We start from the raw sequence: 23,298 nt of genomic DNA on the forward strand, positions 1-23,298 counted from the left end.
TGATTGAATTTACATATATTCATCGACATTTTTCAGTAACTTTTCCATTGCCAAATAATATTTTTTGGACAGCTCCATTTCTAAGAAGTTGAAAAATTCTTTTTTTGTCTTCAAAGAAGCCAGAGTAATCAAAGGCTCATTAGTCAGTGATTTCTGTGTCACTGTCTAGAAGATTTTGGCAGCACCCATCATACAAAGCTAGACAAGAAAAAGACCATCCACCAGTTACATGAAGGACCAGTAGGGAAAAACTTCAACTTCAGGCTTATTTTTCAATTTTTACAGTCTCACACAGAAACACACATAGGTACACAAAGTTTAGGGGAATAAAAAAGTTGGAAAGCATCATCTTTTTTCAAGACAAGTATAACATCTCGCTATTTAATTACTTCTACTTGGGAAAATCAAATTAAGTCTCAGCTATGAGAAAGACAAAGTTTGAAAAAAGTGAGAAGAAAAGCTTGCCACAAATATCTCCCCACAAAATTTCTGAGATTAAAGCCTTAGAGTATACACAGGGCACTTGCTCTAGTATCATGGCCTCATAATATAGGATGTGCTCAGGAAATCCAATGACAGTATGAAATATCCCTTAGGGAACATGCAAGTCATGTGCTGCTGAAGCAGAAATTAATCCATGCTCCTGCCAAATCTACCTATTTCAACCTAGAGAATAGCTGACATAGTCTATTAGGGTCTACAGGCACATTTTACTAGCCTCTAAATTCTCTAACAGTTCTACATATACCAGCCAAGGGAGACTTTAGCTTCAGAACAAAGTCATTTAAAACTCAAGAACAAAAAAAAAAAAAAAAAAAAAGAATTTTTGTCTTCAATTCCCCTAATGTGGATTCGGCACCCCAGGAGAGATTACTATTAACAGTTTGAGGAAATGCACATTTGCAGCCCAGAGTCCAGGGATCAAACAGAGTCTACTGTTTTTCAGAGAAATAAAAATAAGAATTCTGGGGACTTGAACTGTTATGAATAGGTTTGGCTACTCAGAAAGTATCAGATCCTGCTGTATGAAATATAGCAAAGTACTAGCTTCTTAGAGCAATAAAGGAGAAAAGGGAAAAATGTTATGTGATAAAAATAGGAGATAGTATCATTCTCATATAAAATTCAAACAACCCATCTACAGCATACAGACACACATATACATACACAGATAGACATATATACACATACATACTTTCATTTACATTCTGCATATGAGAAGGATAGATAGATCTCACTGGTCAAAATATTAGAAGCAAATTTATTTCAAGGAAGAATGGAAGTAAAAGAGGGAGAGGGAGAAAAGAATGAATATAAGATGTTGTGATTATTAAGTTTCCCTTGTTTATTTTATTTATTCATTTATTTTTGTCTTTTTGCCTTTTCTATGTCTGCTCCTGTAGCATATGGAGGTTCCAAGCCAGAGGTCCAATTGGAGCTGCAGCTGCCAGCCTACACCAGAGCCACAGCAACATGGGATCTGAGCCGCGTCTGCGACCTAAACGACAGCTCGCGGCAATGCTGGATCCTTGACCCACTGAGCAAGGCTAGGGATTGAACCCGCAACCTATGGTTCCTAGTGGATTTGTTAACCACTGAGCCATGACAGGAACCACACACCTCCCCTTTTTTTCTTTTTTTGTCTTTTTAAGTTTCCCTTGTTTATGTGAATAACAAGCAACTAAACTTTCCTCATCTGAGTCAACAATTGAACTTGAATTGAACAATTGTAATCTGAGCAGCACTTAGATTTCTAGGAACTTTCCAAATTTCAGCTTTAGTCACTTGTGTATCATTAAATTCTGATCATTATAAATGCAAAGCCCACACCATTGGTTTGGCTAAAGGTAGGATTCTCCTATCAGCTCCATTAATAAGAATCAGTAATCCTCTTTTAGACACAGTTTATAGCTGGAAAATTACCCTTTGGTGACCACCTAATAGACTGTTCACTCCGCACCATTCTAGGTCTAGAGATTCACTAACTAGATGTCAGTCAGTCAGTTACTGATTCTTCAAACATTCATTAAACTCTAACCTACTAAAGACCAGGTACCATGCTGGGCCTGCACTGATGGTAGCAAATGAAATTGACATGGTCACAGTATGGTTGCTTTTCACTGCAAATGCAGTTTCATGCTACAAAAGAGAAAGCAGCACAGGGTCCTGGGAGACCTGTCCTCCTGGGTATGGGGAAGATTATAGTTCAAGCAAAGGTTAAAAGATGACTTAGAGTTGGCTAAAGCAAAGGGAGCAGCAATACAACGAAGATGTACAGATGTGGAACCCAAGGTCAGAGGTAGTAGACAGATCCAAATGAGTAACATATGAATAAATGAAAAAGCAAACATTCCCTATAGCCTTGTTGATTACAAATTATCCAATTTGTCACCAACACTCTCCCTACCTGAACATCAAAAGGAAGAAAACCAACATGAGCATCTACTACATGCAGGCACCATCCTTGGCCACTTAATGTGTATAATCTTATCATCCCAACAAATCTTTGAGAAATTTCCATTTTATATAATAGAAAACTGAGGTTAAAAAGATGAAGTGGGAGTTCCCATCATGTCTCAACAGAAACGAATCCAACTAGAATCCATGAGGTTGCGGGTTCAATCCCCGGCTTTGTTCAATGGATTAAGGATCCGGTGTTGCCATGAGCTGTGGTGTAGATCACAGATGCAGCTCGGATCTGGCATTGCTGTGAATGTGGTGTAGGCTATCAGCTACAGCTCCAATTACACCCCCAGCCTGGGAACCTCCATATGCTGTGGGTGAGGCCCTAAAAAAAGACCAAAAAAAGACAACAACAAAAAAATGAAGTGACCTGTCCAGAGCCAGAAATCAAGTTCAGATAACTGACTCCACGATTACACACACACACAAGCAACTACATCTATTTACTTCTCTTTATTTTTTGGAAAAAAGATACATGTATTGGTAAAATATATAAAGTAATTCTCCTAAGACAAAGACTTTTCTCAAAAATCTTTCCCATTATAAGTGTAAGTTAATAATAGTTATTGCTCATACACTTAAGATTAAAATGACTTTTTAAAATTCTAATTTATAATATAATGGTCAAATTCTACTAAATGTTATTGAAATTTTTCCACATGAAGGATGCTAAATAAATGAACTTCTGCTCATACGATTAAGAAAATCCATTTTAGGCAGTTTCTTAAGTTTACAAATTGAAAATTAATTTGATTTTTATTATGTTGAACTCTTTGAAATTGCTAATATTCAACCATTTAAACCAACAGAAATAACAATTCCATATGGTTCAACCTAACATTTGTTGCATTCATCCTGAATGTAAGGCATTCAAGTCATTCTTGTCACATGGAAAACTTGTAAAACACTTCTAACTCCTTCAGCTTGCTGAAGACACAGGATATAAGGGTTAAACATTTATATAAATTTAATCATAAAATCCATAAATATTTTATTTTATTTTATTCTTTTTGCCATTTCTTGGGCTGCTCCCGCGGCATACGGAGGTTCCCAGGCTAGGGGTCAAATTGGAGCTGTAGCCACTGGCCTATGCCAGAGCCACAGCAACGTGGGATCCGGAGGCGTGTCTGCAACCTATTCCACAGCTCACGGCAACACCAGATCCTCAACCCACTGAGCAAGGCCAGGGATTGAACCCGGAACCTCAATGGTTCCTAGTCAGATTTGTTAACCACTGAGCCACGTCGGGAACTCCATCCATAAATATTTTAAAGTAGCACATATTTTCCAACTGAAGGGGTAAAACACTAAGTTCAAAGAAGGAAGAAAATCTAAAGGTAAAAGTCTTTAATAAAAAAAAAATAATAATAAGGGAGTTCCCATTGTGGTGCAGTGGAACCAAACCCAACTAGTACCCATGAGGACACTGGTACAATCCCTGGTCTCACTCAGTGGGTTAAGTAACTGGCCTTGCTGTGAGCTGTTGGTATATGTTGCAGAGTCAGCTCGGGTCCCACATTGCTGTGACTGTGGTGTAGGCCATCAGCTGTAGCTCCAATTCGACCCCTAGCCTGGGAACTTCCATATGCCATGGGTGCAGCCCCCCAAAAAATAAATGAATAAATAAATAATTTTAAAAAGACAAATACCATATGATATCATTTATATGTGGAATATAAAATATGGCACAAGTGAACTTATCTACAAAACAGAAACAGACTCGTAGGCATGGAGAACAGACTTGCGGTTGCCAGGAGGGTGGGGGGAATCAGGATAGAATGGGAGTTTGGGGTTAGTAGATGCAAACTATTACATGCAGAAAGGATAAACAACAAGGTCCTACTGTAGAGCACAGGGAACTATATCTGGTCTCCAATAGTCCACAATGGAAGATAATGTAAGAAAGGGAATGTGTATATATACACACATACATATATATAATTGACTGGGTCACTTTGCTGTATAGTAGAAATTGGTACAACATTATAAATCCAACTATACTTTAATTAAATTAACTAAACTTTAATTAAAAATAAAGATAGACGTCATTTTCATGGGCTAGAGTGAGTTTAAAAATCATTACAAAAAAATTGAGTAGGATTTGATCGAGCTTACAGGGACTGCAAACTCATATGCTGACAAAGGCCTGGGTGAGAACTAAAAAAAGCCACCTGAAGTATGACAAGAGAAATCAGGCAAACTCAATTATGTGTGCCCCACATTCAGGCATTTGAGTTTAACTTAAAAAACAAACACTGGGCATTCTTATCATGGCACAGCAGAAACAAATCTGACTAGGAACCATGAGGCTTCGGGTTTGATCCCTGGCCTCACTCAGTGGGTTAAGATCTGGCATTGCCGTGAGCTGTGGTGTGGGTTGCAGACGCGGCTCTGATCTGGCATTGCTGTGGCTCTGGCGTAGGCCAGCGGCCATAGCTCCCATTGGACCCCAGCCTGGGAACCTCCATATGTCACATGTGCAGCCCTGAAAAGACAAGGGACAAAAATAAATAAAATAAAATAAAATACACTGTACCTGCTAAACAAAGCACACCTTCAGAACTCAATCAGGACCTGGAGCTCATAGTCTGTGAACTTCGGTTATGGAGACAATTCTAAGAGCCTACTAACATAGAAGCCAAAACATAAAGAAAGGGAAACCAAGGCACTTTCCAGGCAAGAAAGCATAAGCCAACTTTATTAGAACAAGGGTGCATATAAGGAAATGGAAGGAAGTTAAGTCTGGAAGGAAGATTGGGCCAAGGTCTGAAAGGCTCTCAATTCAAGACTAAGTTTAAACTGGAAAACTTGAGTTTCCTCACATGTCCCTTAGCTCAGTGTCAGACTTTCCTCGTATTATACTATTTTCTTTTTTGTTTTGTTTTTTCTAGGGCCACACCCGCGGCACATGGAGGTTCTCAGGCTAGGGGTCTAATCAGAGCTGCAGCCTCCAGCCTATGCCACAGCCACAGCCACGCTGGATCTGAGCTGCATCTGCAACCCACACCACAGCTCACAGCAATGCCAGATCCTTAACCCACTGAGCGAGGCCAGGGATCAAAACTACAACCTCGTGGTTCCTAGTCAGATTCGTTAACCAGTGAGCCATGACGGGAACTCCATGTACTCCCTATTTTCAAAGCCAGTTACCCCATTTCTCCCCTGTCTTATACTCCATTCATTCTTTCAGATCTGGTTTTACTAAGGCTGCTCCACTTCTCTCAGTCAGAGGGAACCACCATCATTCTCTCCTCTCAAATTCACTATTGCCCAGAGAAGGGTTCATCTCTAGCCCCTTTGAAAATGAGGACTTCACAGTTCTTCCTAATAACTTAGAGACATCTCATTCCCTTTCCAACTAGTCTACACAGCCAGTTCCATCAATAAATAGGTCTGGTACAAAGGCGTGGGATAAACAAACTCTAGATTGGCCTAGGGTTCAGAACAGCTGGCAACAGATTAAGTTAAACTGAGAACATCAAGTGACACGCATCTTGACAGTACCATTAATTCCTTCCCTGACTCTTGTACTTGAAAGTTTACACTGGAAAATAGAAGTTCATAAGCCCAAGTCTGTATTCCCTTGAGGGATCCATAAACACTTTTCAGGTTGTCTGGAAATCTTTTGTGTCATATGCACATATGCCCTTTTCTGAGGAGAGATCCACCAACTTTCTTAGGCCCTCAAAGAGATATGGGATGTGAGGAATTGGGAACTGTCACTGAAAGATAAGGAAAATAGTCTGATACCTACTGGCCAGGATTTCTTTAACATCACTGGTTTCATAGCACTGATAATAGAAAAAAAATGTAGTACAACTGACTCAACTATTCGTATTAATTATCCCCTTTTTTTTTTTTTTAAACCATGCCTGCAGCAGGTGGAAGTTCTCAGGCCAGGGAATGAATTCATGCCATAGCAGCAACCCAAGCCACTGCAGTGACAATACCAGATCCTCAATCCACAGTGTCACAAGGGAACTCCTAAATATTCTATCATGATGCATGATAAATATCCTTTAATGAGTTCAACATATATGTCAAATACTACATCATAATTTTATGTAGGAAAAAAAGCAGAAAATATATTTTATATAAACTGTATGTATGAAGCACAGAAATCATCTTTAAAAAATGTCCCTCATTATTGATGCTTTAATTTTTAATTTATTTTTCAAAATGTTTAGTGTCCTCCAAATTCTTCAATAACCATGTATGGCATTAGTATTTTATACTTATTTTGTATATTTATACATAATTTGTAAATTTATACACAGAGACTACAGGCTTCCAGAATTAAATGTGAAGATATTTTTCCTCGGTGGGTCTATCAGTTAGGCAAAAATGGACCAGTGTTAGATTTTTCTGGAGACTCAATTTCAGAAAATTGTATTTTGTTGGCACCTATGTTGTCCTCAAACATCCCAGTTTTTTAAAATTATGTATGAACTTCCTATTTCAATTATTTTCTCTAACCTACAAAAAGGTTTCTCCTGCATGACTGAAAACCCTATTTAGAAATAATTTCAAGAGAAAAATCCAACTTGTCCTTTAAAAACTCAAATCTACATCTTCTTAAATATGCTACAATGTGAATAAATAAACCTCTACTTCCTGCTACTTGGCATCTTAAACTCTGCCTAGAAAAGCCAAAATCAGGATTATCCATAAGAGCACGGCATGTTCCACAGTGGTTCCCAAGCAAGGGCAGCATAGCACCCATGTGAGTGTTTTCGACATGTGTGGGATATTCTGATTATCACTGTAACTGCAGTCCTGCAGTCACATAGCACCCAAGGGCCAGGGATGCTAAATACCTTGCAATGGCCAGAGCAGTCCCTCATAATGAAGCGCTGTGCTGCCAAAATGCCAAGAGCACTTCTGAGAAACACTGAGCCTTTGTGTGTGTTCCTCCCATCCTCTCTTCCTCTCCTGTGGAGTTTGAGTCCCAGTTTAACCTTCTCTATGAAACTTCCCCCAAACAGTTCATTGTATCTCTTCTCTGTATCTCCATCTCTTGTGTACTCAATTTGCGAATTATATGACTTCTTATATAAAGATTTACAGCTTCTGGAGTTCCCGTCGTGGCTCAGAGGTTAACAAATCCAACTAGGAACCATGGCATTCCAGGTTTGATCCCTGGCCTCACTCAACGGGTTAAGGATCCGGCGTTGCCATGAGCTGTGGTGTAGGTCCCAGATGCAGCTCGGATCGGGCATTGCTGTGGCTGTGGTGTAGGCCAGCAGGTACAGCTCCGATTGGACCCCTAGCCTGGGAACCTCCATGTGCCACAGGTGTGGCCCTAGAAAAGACCAAAAAAAAAAAGATGTACAGCTTCATATACAAATGCTTGGCCCTCCTCAATAGAACTGTGAGCTCCTGAGTGTGTGGTCACCGAGGAAATTTCTTGTCTAGGCTAAGCACTATCTGAACAAATCTGAAAAAGGTATATAGAAAAACAACTTATTCAGGAGACAGAAATAGACTCAAAGATTTTGAAACCAAACTTATGGTTACACAAAGGGGAAACAATGGGGATAGGGATAAATTGGGAGGTTAGTATTGGCATATACACACTACTAAATACAAAATTGCTAAGTAACAAGGACTCATGGTATCACACAGGGAAATCTGCTCAATTTATCTATTTCATTTTGCTGTACAACTAAAGCTAGCACAACACTGTAAGTCAATTATACTCCAATAAAATTTTTAAAAGTAAAATAAATTCTCAGATTAAAATGAAAAAAATAAGTTATATAGAAAAAGGTCAGATATTGCAAAAACTTTGAATTTCTTAGGGAGAGTTATTTTTAAAGTTACAAGGATACACTGAGCTGAATTGTTAGCCCTTAGTGTAATCAACAAGAGCAACACTGACACCAAAGTTGAAGATCAAACATCATTAACTAGGTTCCTTTCTGATTTTTCTAGCTGGTAGAAAAGTAATGCAAGCTTACTTCAACATTTGAATTAGATATTCAGATTGACTAAGGTCTTAAAACTCTAGATTACTTCATTCTTTATCATCATGATCAAAAGAAATTATTTGGTTAATGTGCTGGGCAAGCTTTGTACCAATTAAAATTGACCTAATGTTCATCTTTTAGTAGGAGCCAAGGATAGAGATCCTTGAAGCAAAAGATGGGAAGAAAGAAAAATTGCATATTTTGGAGGGAAAAATAGTTCCCTTCTTTAACCAATAAAGTGAATAAGACTTAGTGGGAGAAATGGAATAACAGAATTAATGGAAACTTTCAGAACCTGACAGTCTCAAAACAGGGGGAAAATTTTCCACCAAGTGAATTTGAGTTATGAGTGGGAATCAAAAAAAAAAAAAAATCAAGTGAATAAAATGTTCTGAAAAAACTATCTAGAAAAGCATTTTAAAATGGGGAAAAAATAAAAATAGGAAAAGTTAATAAAGGTAAGAGGATTACTTTGAAGAATTTGGTAATTTGTTCTTAATCCCATGACAAATGGGGAACAACTCCTAGAGCCATAAAATGGATTCAAGCAGACTGGCTGCAAAAAATAACTTTGTAAAATTGTTTTCTGCTCTGGCTTATGATTTTTAGAATTTACCCCAGATTATTTATCAGATACACTTTTCTACAACTAGCTTCATAAATTGTTTAAGAACTGTTGTTTGAAAAGATAGTTTTGATGTACACAGGGTTATATATCAGTAATGATTATCAAAGCATATTTTTATTTAAATAAACAACTGTTAAGAATCCAGAGAGTGACAGAGTTTGGTCTTAATCATCTATAGAACAATCATAATTTACAGAAATTTTGATTTAGTTTTAATTTTAAGCAACAGGTTTGTTGCTATGGGATAGAATATTTTAAAATCCAAGGGCCAGTTTTATATGTGAGTCATTCTATTACCCTCTTACACTTGGGAAAACCCAACCACAGGAGTATCAGCTCAGAAGAAAGATGTTTTTAAGAACCATGCCTAGGAAAATTTAAATCAATCTTTGGAACAAAATCCCTCTGTAAGGAAAAAAAAGTGGGGGGGGGGGGACATATACAGTTAAATGAAAACATACACAAGCTTTGTTTTGCCAATCCTTTAGGTTTATGTCTAATCATATTAGTCTATGAGGCAAAAAAATAAAGTCTCACATCCAAAATAAAACAGAAGATGTGCCTCTAATGGAGAAGATTAATTCACTAGTACAGTAAGACATTTCCAAATAAAAATAGCACAGTTGGTAACGAGGATAAAACCGTGCCCCTCCAACAATGAAACGCATCTTCATTTAAAGAAAGATCATTTTTAAAGGTACTAGTATCTCCTGCACAGCCAGAACTGAATAGTCTTTATCTAGAGGGTACTGGCCAGGAATAATGGGTTTTGTTTATAAAGCATGTATTTTATAATACTATTTTACTATTTGATTTTAAGACATTTAATAATAATTACACCTCAATTTTTGCTTCTTCTTTTTACTCCAAAGAATAGACGGTCTTTCTGAAATCAAATAATCTTATGAACCATATCTTAATAACTGATTTTTTTTTTTTGTCTTTTTGCCTTTTCTAGGGCCGCTCCAGCGACATATGGAGGCTCCCAGGCTAGGGTTCTAATCGGAGCTGTAGCCACTGGCCTACACCACAGCAACGCCAGATCCAAGCCACATCTGCGACCTACACCACAGCTAATGGCAATGCTGTATCCCTAACCCACTGAGCAAGGGCAGGGATCAAACCCCACAACCTCAGGGTCCCTAGTCAGATTCGTTAACCACTGTGACACGATGGGAACTCCATTAATAACTGATTCTTGATACCCACGTAAAGCGTGTATTGGATTAAACCTAAAAAATACAAACTTCACAGGAGAAAAGTTGGGGTTTCCTCCATCCACCCCCATGTTTATCTGATACATTCTTTCAGAAGCAGAAGGAACGAAAAAACCTCTTCCCACCTACATCAGAGGAGTCTGAAATGAAATTTTGGATGAGGATCATGCAATTTGAAATGCAATACTCTAAACTTATGAATCTAGTATTGCAATGCATTTATTCAGGATTTTTACCTCATAAAGAAAAAAACTAAATGAAAAAGATGGATAATCTACTTTATATATTCCAGAATACTGAGTCCATCAAACCTCGTCAAATGCATTTTAGAGGTTCTTTAAATTGCAAAAAAAAAAATGCTTTCAAATATAAGTCTGAACTTTGCCTGATCTAGAATGGACTAAGTCAACTCCCAGCCAAACAGGCTGGATTTTTAAACAAAACATGCACCCTCCCGGTAAATAATCCAGTTTATCCCACATAGACTCTGCCATTTACTCAGCAACCATGTATTAAGTGCTTCACTTGGGTCAGGCACTGACAGAACTATGTTGATAGCACTGGTCTATGTCATAGTAAGTTTCATATGTCTACTTAATCACACTTGATACTCTTGTAGTTTTAATTTCTCTTTTACCTTTTTTTTAAGTCCAAGAATGTTTCCTTTGAAAAGGCTTTCTTTAGGCTAGAGTAGTGTTCAAGGAAAAGCTTTAGGGGAACAGTCAAAAGCCAAGTTCTGGTACCTGCTGCATCTCTGTTAACCCATTACCCTGAGCAAGCAGCTTAGCTTTCGGAGTCTCTCTTCACATATAAAATAAGGCTCATATACATGCTTATTTCTCCAAGAATGATGTTATAAGGAGTAAATAAAGTGCTGTGTGTACAGATCTTTGACTTACGACCAGGTTACGTCCCAATAAACCCATCAGAAGTGGAAGATATCATTAAGTCAAAAATGTATTTATACACCTTACCTACTAAAACATAGTAACTTAGCCTAGCTTTCCTCAGAACATTTACATTAGGCTATAATTGGGCAAAAATCATCCAACAAAAAGCTTATTTTATAATAAAATGTTGAATATCTCATGTAACCTATCAAATCCTATACTGAAAGTGAAAAATAGAATGGTTCTAAATGTATCAGATGTTTACTTCATTATTGCATTGGCTAAGAGAGCTGCATCACACCACAAATTGCGAGCCTGAAAAAAGATCACATTCAAAATCTGAAGTATGGTTTCTACTGAATGCATATCACTTTCTCAAAGCCATCAAGTCAAAAAATCACTAAGTCAAACCATCACAAGTCAGGAACAGTCTGTAATTTGAATCTATACATTACTATACAAATGTAAAGTGAGAAAAATGAGCAAAGCCCTCATAAAATAAAGTCCACATAGCATGAACAGGCAATGGATAATAATAATAGTAATATAATCCATTCAATTTTATAGTGAGTAATGCAGACTTTATAAGGTTCTCTTTTTACTCATTAAAAAGAATAAATCTCATAATTGGTATATTTATCAAGGCCATTCAGAATATCCATAATTCCCCCCCCCTTTTTTTGTCTTTTTCTAGGGCCACACCCATGGCATTTGGAGGTTCCTAGGCTAGAGGTCCAATCGGAGCTACAGCAACACAGGATCTGAGCCGGGTCTGCAACCTACACCACAGCTCACAGCAATGCCAGATCCTTAACCCACTGAGCAAGGCCAGGGATCAAACCCACAACTTCATGGTTTCTAGTCAGATTCATCAACCACCGAGCCACGATGGGAGCTCCACCATAATTTGCCTTTAAATAGAAGATTTTGTCCATGTTCTTTATCTCATTTCTAAAACAATATTTAGCTTTTAAAAAAACTCGAACATTGTACAAAAACGTCTGTGTTTAAGAAGCTTCTTAGCAGCAATTTTAAAGGAAAAAACAGGGCAATAACCTAAACACACAAAGGAATGTTTAAGATAATATGGTATAATTGTAAGAAGGAATATAATGAGCCTCTAACTGTCAAGACTTAGAAGACTATTTAATGTGGAAATAAATAGACTGGATTGTCCTCAGCATATAGCTGAGAATTTTCAAAGCACTCAGAGCAGAGTGGAGAGTAAACAGCCAAATTCCCCATGTCATGGAGCTTAGAGTCTAAGTGAAAATAACTAGATAGAAAATTATAGATTTCATATGGGTCACAGTGATTACAGTTACATTATATATTACATATATATTCAAATAAAGACTGCAAGGAATTCTAAATGAGAACAATGGTTTACCTTTAGATAATTAGGAAACATATTAATGTACTCCTATACTTCATTTTCCAGAGGTCTTGATAACATTGGAAAAAGTTTATAAAAATGCATTTAAAAAAGAGTTTCTAATATTCATTAACAAATCACACATTCATTAAGAATCAGTGAGGTAGCAAGTAACCTCTGCTTTCAAGGAACTTAGAGTCCTATTTAACTGAAACAAATGAACAGGAAATAGGAAGAAGATGAGAAAAAGACCAGATCTTGGTAGTTAGTGAATGCAGGGAACTGGAGAGGCTCAGAGGTCACCCAGGATTCATATGCGCAGACTCCTGGAGAAAAGGCATGCAGATGGCGCACATAGTTCGGGCAGGTCTAAGGGGGAAGTACATAAATTCATCTGTTAGGAAAGTGGGTTTTTTCTTTTTAATTTTTTTCCTTTCTTTTCCCACTATACCCATAGCATATCGAAGTCCCAGTGCCATAGATTAAATCCAAGCCTGAGCTGCAACCTACACCACAGCTGCAGTATCAAGAGATCCTTAACCCACTATGCAAGGCTGGGGATTGAACCACCATCTCCACAGAGACAAGCTGGATTATTAACTCACGGCACCACAGCAGAAACTCTGGGAACAGTTTTTTAAAAGGATTTTATTTAGATTTGTTTGACATATAAATATTTAAGGTATACGATGATGTTTTGATTTGTGTACAAATTGTGGAAAGACCACCACAATTTCAAGCTAAACAATTTATTACCTCTACATAGTTACCAGTGGTGCATGTGTGTGTTGAGAAAATTTAACATCTAACCTCCTAGCAAATTTCAAGTATACATTTTTACCACAATGTACATTACATCTTCAGAACTCATTCCTCTTGCAAAACTTTGTACCTTAATTTCACCCTTCCCCTCCAGACCAGGCAAATACCATTATACTCTACTTAAATGAGTTTGACAAGAGATACCTGCATTCCCATGTTCACTGCAGCATTTTTCACAATAGCAGAGATACAATAGTGTTTTAAGTTAGGTGAAAGAGAAAAATGGAGGGCTGGATAGACAAGATGGAGCTAGGTTTTAGTAGTCTTGAAAGCAGAGTTGATGAGTTTGCACTTGATATATACATAGTCAGGATTCACTGAATTTTCCAACACAAATCATAATTTTTCTTTTTTTTTTTTTTTTTTTTTTTTTTTTTTTTTTTTTTTTTTTCTTTTTTGTCTTTTTAGCTATTTCTTGGGCCGCTCCCACGGCATATGGAGGTTCCCAGGCCAGGGGTCGAATCAGAGCTGTAGCCACTGGCCTACACCAGAGCCACAGCAATGCAGGATCCTAGCCACGTCTGCAACCTACACCACAGCTCACGGCAACGCCGGATTGTTAACCCACTGAGCAAGGGCAGGGACGGAACCCGCAACCTCATGGTTCCTAGTTGGATTCGTTAACCACTGTGCCACAACGGGAACTCCAACAAATCATAATACTCTGAAAGCAAGATTAAGACATAGGGTGGTTGGAGAAGAAAGTAACCAGAGAATGGGAGATAAGCTCTGAGGCTAAAATGCTCAAGAGCTGGGGTGATGAAAACTAGAATTGAGAGGAAGAAAAGCCCATTTGTCATTTCAAGGGAAAACAGTCTTTGAAAGACTGACATAGCCCATGATTCCTTATGCTAAGACCAAATCAAGCTTGGGCTCAAATCTGACCACAGACAATTGAATAATTGAGGGATTGTTTCAAGTAAATGATTTAATTTAGCACATGAGCCTTCAGACAGAGGCAAAACTGAAATTTCCAGTAAATATTAACCCCTCAGACCATTCTCACAGGTTCTGAGGGAAAGCGTTCCATTCATGATCAATGTTTAAGTAGTAAAGTGTTGGCTGACCTATTTATCAGAATTGTTCCTGCCAACTTGTAGGCAGCAAGGTTGAAATGGAAAAAGGAATGAACATTTGAACGAATTGCTTATCACAAATTAGAATCAGCATGCAAGTCTACATAGCCTGGCACTCTGCTGCTTACACATGCCAAAATAAATTTAAATCCAAGGCTATTTTAGATATTGGATTCATTTTTATGTGTCAAGACAACTTAATGAAAATATGAAAAGATCCTACAAAACCTTGCTGCTTTACAAGTCAACAATAAGTAGTGTACACAATCTCCTGAAATTGGAGAAGAGGTGATAGAAAATGATCACATTTAAGAGATCTGATTTGCCATCTTTTCCAGATCAATTCTTCTTCTTTAATTTTGGTTTACCACTATCTTCAATTTCCTCCCTACTAAGCTATGTTGAAGATGCACTAAGGGCTTTTATAGATGTATTAAATGTTTATGGTATTTCTTCTACCTACTTCAGTAATTTGTTAATCCAAATTAATCAATACTCCCAAAATTATTTTTCCCACATCACTAGATTTAAAATTGCACTTAACTGAATCATCCTTTTTCTAAGAAATGAAAACACAGTCTATATTAATTTTTTCATTTCAGTGACCTCTGAAATTATACTCTTTTACAGGGAAAATACTTACTTTAAAGCAAACAAAAGAGGGGTATACATCAATTTTGTGTTATCTAGGAGGCAGAGAGGCCATGCCTTACCCAATTATGATCCATGCTGGTTTGGCCTCAATTTGAACCTTCCACTAATCTTATCAGTTTAGGCCAGATTTTTTAAAGAGCAATTGAATCACAAAGTCAGTGCACAGCATCTTAGTAATGAAATTCATCTATTTACTCAAGAAATATTAATGAGACTTTCTACCATTGGAAAGGTATAAAAAGTCAGAAAAGACAATATGTAATCCCTGCTCTTAAATTTCTCAGTCTTCTGTGCGTGAAAGAGAGAGAGGAGGGGGGATGTCTGGCTATAGGTAGATGAGTGGATAAATGTTCGCCCACGAGAGTACCCACCTTAAACTAAGCTTCCAGAGAGCTTTGTACAAAGGGGATTAACAAACCACGCCTGCAAGTCAGCTCAGTTACATTTTTGAGAAAGCTTTATTGGAACATAGTCTCAATTATTCCTTCATGGCTGCTTTCCTGGTACAATGGAGCATTAAGTAATAGCTATGGATACCACATGGATCTCCCAGCCAAAAACTGTTACTCTCTGGCCCTTTGCAAAAAACAAAAAACAAACAAACAAAAAACAAACAAAAAAAGCTGGCCAACTCTTCTTCTAGACAAAGAGGCAATGGAAGATTTGGAGATAGGATCTGTCCATCCAACTAGGAAAGCAAGTACAAAGATAACCAATTTTTTTCACTTGTTTCCAAGGAAACTGTGTGTGGCTCAAAGTGGCTAGAACATGGAGTATGCTTGGTGAGTGGGGAGGAATAGAGGGATAACCATGGACCAAATTAACAAGGCAATCTTTTGAATTTGAAATTATTCCAGATGCTTTTCTCTTACCCATTTTTCATCTCTCCCTTTTCTACAATTCAGTTACTCACCAATTTCTTTCAAATATTAAAGTCTTAAATCTTACCTTCCTTGCTTGTTCATCTGTCTTATGTCAGGTAGATCCTGGTCATCTCTTGACTGGACTAGTGCTACTGCCTTCTGTCTTCTTTTGCTGTGTCAATCTTATCCTCTCCTCTGGCCCATTCTCGAAACTGGCCAATGCGGTCTTAAGATGATGCCACTCATCTTCTTACAACCTCCAACATCTCCTTGTTGCATGGAGAATGAAGTCTGAACTTCTTCACACAAGACCAAACATTCACCCCTATGTGGAACTCATCTAACTACCCTGCCTCAATTTCTGCCATTTTCCCATAAACAGATTCATCTGCCCTTATCTTGTTTGAGACATAGACAATCTCTCTAGACCTAAAGCAAATTCCTGCTGTGCTTTGTTTAAGGCCCTCTTTAACTTACACAGGCAGGACTGGTACATGACCACTCAAGCTCCTGCGGTACTTTGTACACACCTACATTTTGGTATTCCTAATTACCATGCATGGATCACACCTAAACTGTGGGTACCTCTAAATCGGAGGTTCCTTTTCATTTGACGTCATATCCTCCACACTTTATATATTCATTTCATACTAATTAGTAAATATTTGTCAGCTGGCAAATGAAGTGATAATTAGTCCATGTCTTACTATCTCCATAGATTCTACCATCATAAAAAAAAAAAACAATAATTCTGAGTCTATTGGAATTCAGCACTTCCCTACCATATGGCTGTTTTGTGACCAATGGGATACACAAAATCACAAAGAAATAGCATCTTTCCTCTTGTGCTAAATCATGGGAATTGAGGTAAAGGAACAAATGATCATAAGATATTGGGTTTAGATTAGGTAGACACACAACCCAGCTGCCACATCCTCCAACAGCTCCCAAAGGTATTTCAACACTATTAGATAATTGGTAGGTTTTCTTTTCATGTAAACAAGATCTTATCCTGAAACTTCAACTACATTCATGGATGTTTTCCTGTTTGTGTTGCACAAATGTCTATCACTTCATTTAGGAATTGAAAGGGGGACAAAAGCAAACTTAAACCACTCTAACCACCATAATCTCAGAGAGTTCTCTTGGAAAATTTCTGTTTGCTTTATAAATATTGAAATCTAATTATAATTGCTTTATTTAAAAATGTCATTTTATGAATTTCATCTCCTCCTGATGATTCTTTTTTTCGCAGTACTAGGCAAAAGCAACAACCCTATTTGTCTTTATTCCCTGAACCAGGGATGCTTCAAAGAACAGTAATTAATAGCTGGCAGATGACAACTAATACATATTCAAGAAGAAAATATATTTTAAAGGATGCCAAAGGCTATTCTTCATCGCTGCACATGTAAGTCCGGAAACATTCAAAGGTAACAGAATAAAACAAGAAAAATAAAGCCTTCCATCACTGAATACACTGTCATTTTTAAAAACAGTAAAAAGTTGGTAAACAGCTCCCTTTACTGAAAGGTCTAACCCTGTCTATTTTGTTTATTGTAGTATTCCTAGTACCTAGCACAATGCCTGAGATATAGGGAGTGCTTACTATTTGTTCAGAATAAGAGATGAAAGTAGAGCAATGTAAGAAGGCAACAATATAGCTTTTGTGTACAGAGTCTATAGACAAGAAAAGCAAGTAAAAGTAGACCAAAATTTTCCTTAGGGAATAAGAGAACAGTAAGATATGTTGGAAAGGGGCACTTCCAAGAGAAGAAATTTGGAAATGTCTGAGAATGAACTTAAAACATTTTCAACAGGAATTCCTATTCTGGTTCAGGGGTACCGAACCCAACTAGTATCCATGAGAACGTGGGTTTGATCCCTAGCCTCCCTCAGTGGGTTAAGGATCTAGCATTGCCATGAGATGTGGTATAGGTCACAGACACAGCTCAGATCCCGTATTGCTGTGACTGTGGTGTAGGCTGACAGGTGCAGCTCAGATTTGCCCCCTTGCCTGGGATTTTCCATATGCCGTGGGTACAGCCTTAAGGAAATAAAAATTCAACATCAGCATTTAGCTAGGATCAACCTTCCTAAACAAGCAAATTTTTACCAATACAATACACACACACAGTAGGCGCAGATGAGTTTTGTTTTGGTTTTAAACAGGAAAAAAATGGAAATTCTGTCTATGAAAAAAAATAAACATGGCTAAAACTTTTCAAGTGACCCGAAATCAACCCAATCCAAAAGTGGTTGTTTCATTCTGCCATCTTTGTTACAATCATGTCATCTGTTCATCTGTGTCACAGTCATTACAAACCATAACAAGAAGCTTCCATTGGATTACGGGACTTTGTTTTAAGGTACCAAGTCCTCCTAAAAAATGGAAATGATGGTTGGTTTCACTTGAGGAATCAAGGACTAAACTCAGACAACAAAGTGGTCTGGAGTTTCAGAAGTGAGACTTGAAGGGTACAGATTTACAGTTAACACTTAGATTTGATATAAGGAATCTGAGGGTTAGTTCGAAGGTTTCAAAGAACCACTCTGAAGGAAAAACTTGTTGGCCATATGCATTGAGTATGGCCTACTTATTAATTTAAGTGGGGGTGGGGGTAGGAGCTTAAATTAATCAGATCAGCTATTATCACCTATATGGTTTTATATCTAGTTCAGACCCTGAAAATCAATAATCGGTTTTATATCTAGCTCAAGCTCCAGAAATCAATTCATACTGAACATTTAGTATGTGCCAGTTCTAAATGCTTCATACAGTTCATCTGATTTAACCTTCAAAATTATAAGATGTCTATTATCCCTTTTTTATAGATGAGAAGAAAATAGACCTGATAGCTATGATTAAATAACTTCATCAAGGTTATAGAATTAGTAAGTAATCACATTGTGATTCGTATGCCTGTGGGCAGGCACCCAAAACTATAACACCCTTTCCAAGCCTCTCAATATTGTCCAGTCTCTTTCTCTTTGTTTGAAGGATGAATGGATAGAGTATATTGGTCATGTTGATCTCTTACTAGCTTGGATACTGTCTGCTCCCTTTACACTCCCTTCTGTACTTCACCACACCTCATCTACAGACACTATTCTAAAAACAGCTTTTCACAAATGACCCTTTGATTTGTAATATTCATGAGGCTAAATTCAAACATAACCTTTTAACTATGCTGTGTGAAGAATAAAATTTACTTTGTCCCACTGTACTGCAGTTGTTGTAGTTCTATTCTTTATGATGTATTAGGTAGCTCTGACTTCTCACATACAAGCAGCATATTCTATGGTCTACAAAGCTAAAAGACACAGTTAAAAATGAAAAAAAAAAAAAGATTATTCCATTTGAGGGCAGATGCCAGCAACTAAGTGGGACCATGGAAATGAAATTTTAATAATTATGGATTTTTTTCTACATCAATGCCTTATTACAAGAATCAGTTCATCATAACAATAGGCTGCTGTAATTTTATGTTGTGAAACAGACTTGATACTACCACTCTCTTAACAGCTTATTCATTGATTACCTTTTTACTTCCTTTCACAAAATGAAAAAAGTAAAAGTGGGATGTGATGAACTAGCTTTAAAAAACTGAGATGCCATTATTCTCTTGAACAGATAATTTTAAATGCCCCCCTCTCTCAAATGATCTGTGTATAACAATCACATTTTCAGAATCAAATTTAGCACAGTAATGGTAATGGATACACCGGTAACACGACTTAAAATTTTAAATTAATACTATCAGTTGAAATTCTCAGGTTCACAATACATGTCATAATAGGCACATAAGTCTGGTGTTCAAAAATCTTTACTTTTGTAACAGAGAGAACACTAACTCATGAAGCAGAGAAACCCAAGATTCTTCTGATAATTACAAATGACAATGGACAACGTCCTATACAACAGAAATACTCAGTCTCTTTTTTGAGTAAATAAATATGTAATATATTTGAACTGCAAAATGTGTAGGAAAGACTATATGTGATTGAAGTGACAAGAAAAAGAACAATGTAATTAGAATAGCAGGCTTCATTATTTTAGGTATTTGGAATAGCCTGAATAATGGACCCCAAAGATATGAGTGGGAGTGTTATCTTATTTGGAAAGGATCTCTGCATATGTGACGGAGGTAAAGATTTTGAGCAGATTATTCTGGATTATCTGGGTGGACCTTAAATGAAAGTGTCCTTATAAGGGAGAGAGTGATAGAAATCTTACCCCAGACAGAAGAAAAGAAAACATGACCAGGGAAGAAGGGGCTGGAATGATGTGACTACAAACTAAGGAATACCTATAGCCACTAGAACCTGGAGAAGACAAGGAACAGATGCTCCTCTAAAGACTGCAGGGAATGTTGCCTTTCTGACCCCTTGATTTCAGCTAGTGATACTCATTTCAGATTTCTGGCTTCCAGGACCATGAGAAAATAAAATTCTGTTGTCTTTGTAGTTGTTACATTAAGTGACAGCCTTTGGTTGATGATCTATTTTTGTGGGGATCACACGGATATATGTTAAGTGCATGATTAAATTCATGAAAAACTGTCAAACTGTTTTCTAGTGTTCTGAAGTGTTATATCTATTTATATTTTCACTAACAACATATGGAAGTTTCATTTACCCTACATCCTTACCAACACTGGATATTGTCAATCTTAATTTTAGTCATTCTATTTGGTGTTTAGTTGCAGCTCATGGTGGTTTTAATTTACATTTCTTTAATAAACTAGTGATATTGAGCATTTTTACATTTATATATCTCCCTTTTTTAAGTCCCTGCTCAAATCTTTTGGAGAAGAGTTTATTTTTTGAAAGTTATCTACCCACACTCTACCAAAGTGCCTGCCCCATAGGCACTCAATAAATAGTAAATGAGCAAGTGACTTGGTATTGCTACATATTCTCATAATCCTATAACATTAGTGTGCGAATCTAAGTTAGTCATAAAGAATCTTTAGGAAGTAAGTAATGGAAGCATATCTGAGATACTATAAAAGAAGGAAAGTGTCAACAAAATGCAAATATTAAAGAACACAGCATTCTGGGCTCTTTAGCAATTTCAGGTAGACATGTAAACAAGTACTCCTCTAAGAAAATGACTTTATAGACGACATTGTTACTCCAAAGCCAAACATCAAACAATTTCACACCCACCTCTAGAGAATGACTGACTTAGCTCAATTTTCAGGTAAGGTATTTATTTTATGCTCCCTTCAATCAAATTATCTGTCTGTACTTGACAAACCATTTCTCTTTATCATGCTCTGTCACTGTCGGCAAAAGATCTGAAGAAAAACTTTTTATATTAAAAAATCAAGTTTCTAAAAGACTAAACTTTGACAAAACTTTAATTCAAAAAATACATTCACCCCTATGTTCACAGCAGCACAGTTCACAACAGCCAAGACATGGAGACAACCTAAATATCCACTGACAGATAAATGGATTCAGAAGATGTGGTGCATATACACAGTGGAATACTACTCAGCCATAAAAAAGAATAAAACAAAGCCATTCACAGCAACATTGATGCAACTAGCAATTGTCATACCAAGTGAAGTAAGTCAGAAAGAAAATTGTAAGTACCATATGATAGCACTTACATGTGGATTCTAAAATATGGCACAAATGAACCTATCTACAAAACAGAAACAGATTCTCAGATGTAGATTACAGACTTGTGGTTGCCAAGGGCACTGAGGGAGTGGACAAACTGGGGGTTTGGGGTTAGTAGATCCAAGCTATTAAATTTAGAATGGATAAAGAACAAGGTCCTACTGTAGGGCACACAGAACTATTCCAATCTCCTGGGATAGACCAGGATGGAAAAGAAAATGAAAAAAGAATGCATATATATGTGTAACTAAGTCATTTTGCTGTACAACAGAAACTGGCACAGCACTGTGTATCAACTCAACTTGAAATTTTTTAAAAAAAATAAAAGACTAAATTTTTCTTTGAGAAGGACATATCAAAAGGGGGAAGGGGGTGAGGCTAAATGTTAAAGTACTTGGACATCTTTTTTTTTTTAAGGATAAGCTATTGCTTTACTTCAGCTTTAATACAGCATTAATAATACACTTTCCAAAAAAACAGTATTTGTTGGAATATAGTGAGTCCCAGAATATCTGGATCTAGTGCAGATTTCTGCCACATTGACACTGGGAATGATCTTGTGTTAGTTTGGGGATGGCAAGCAACAGAAACAGATTCTGTCCAACTCAAACAAAAGGGAATTTATTGAAAGGCTATCAGGGACTTCCAGAGTCTCCAGGAGGTTGGGAACATGGAAAAGAGAAATTAAGGCCACTCTAGATTGAGGAAGCTTGAAGCTCTGCTATTCTTTGAGCAGGAACAGTCTCATCAAAACATGCCTCTGCTGAGATGGAGGAGACCAAGACCTCTAGCACTGGTACTGTTCACATTCCAGAAAGGGAGCCTCTAATTGCCCGTGCTTAAGTCTCCTACTGCCCCATGACCAGGTATTGGTGGGGTCCTTACCACAGCCCTTACTGATTAAATCTAGAGGGAAAGAGAAAAAGATCCTGACCATCCAGGAACTAATCAATCTTCTCTAACAATCTCAGGGAAGATAAATGTCTCCATCTATAAAAGGGGCCTCTGAGAATGGCCCCCTTTTTTCAACCAAAAGGTTCTAAAAATATAATATATGTACATAAGGTGCTTTGAAAGCCATACGGCACCTAGCAAATGTTAACATTTCATTACAATTATATGAATTTAAAGAGGACTCATGAAAACATAGTAGTGGATGTAAACCTGAGCAACATAAAACTAAAAAGCTGTAATAAAATACAAAAATCAGAGCCATTATGGGTTTTGTATATCCTAATATAGCATCTACTTCCTAGGGCAGTTTTTCTTCCAAAATAACTAATGGAACTCATAAGAGAAATGCCTTATTTATAGTATTTAATGCAGTACAATGATTGTTGATAGCAGTATTAATGTGTGTATAGCTGTTTATTCTAAAAAGATTCTTGGAGTTCCCGTCGTGGCGCAGTGGTTAACGAATCCGACTAGGAACCATGAGGTTGCGGGTTCGGTCCCTGCCCTTGCTCAGTGGGTTAACGATCCGGCGTTGCCCTGAGCTGTGGTGTAGGTTGCAGACACGGCTCGGATCCCGCGTTGCCGTGGCTCTGGCGTAGGCCGGTGGCTACAGCTCCGATTCAACCCCTAGCCTGGAAACCTCCATATGCCGTGGGAGCGGCCCAAGAAATAGCAACAACAACAACAAAAAAAAAAGACAAAAAATAAATAAATAAATAAAAAGATTCTTAGCATTAAAAAATCTTTCACCCA

General features: G+C 37.3%; 1 protein-coding gene across 8 annotated transcripts in view; it reads right to left on the reverse strand.

Moving 5' to 3' along the window:
• TRPM3 (transient receptor potential cation channel subfamily M member 3) overlaps positions 1-23,298 on the reverse strand; it is an 845,347-nt gene that overhangs the window by 792,032 nt on the left and 30,017 nt on the right. The gene's annotated exons all lie outside the window — the stretch shown is intronic.

This window comes from Sus scrofa, chromosome 1 (genome assembly GCF_054392235.1).
Source record: "Sus scrofa isolate SSC_HxYL_T2T_F1_AM1 chromosome 1, Sscrofa_HxYL_maternal_Yorkshire_Landrace_v2.0, whole genome shotgun sequence".
In the NCBI taxonomy this organism is placed as follows: domain Eukaryota; kingdom Metazoa; phylum Chordata; class Mammalia; order Artiodactyla; family Suidae; genus Sus; species Sus scrofa.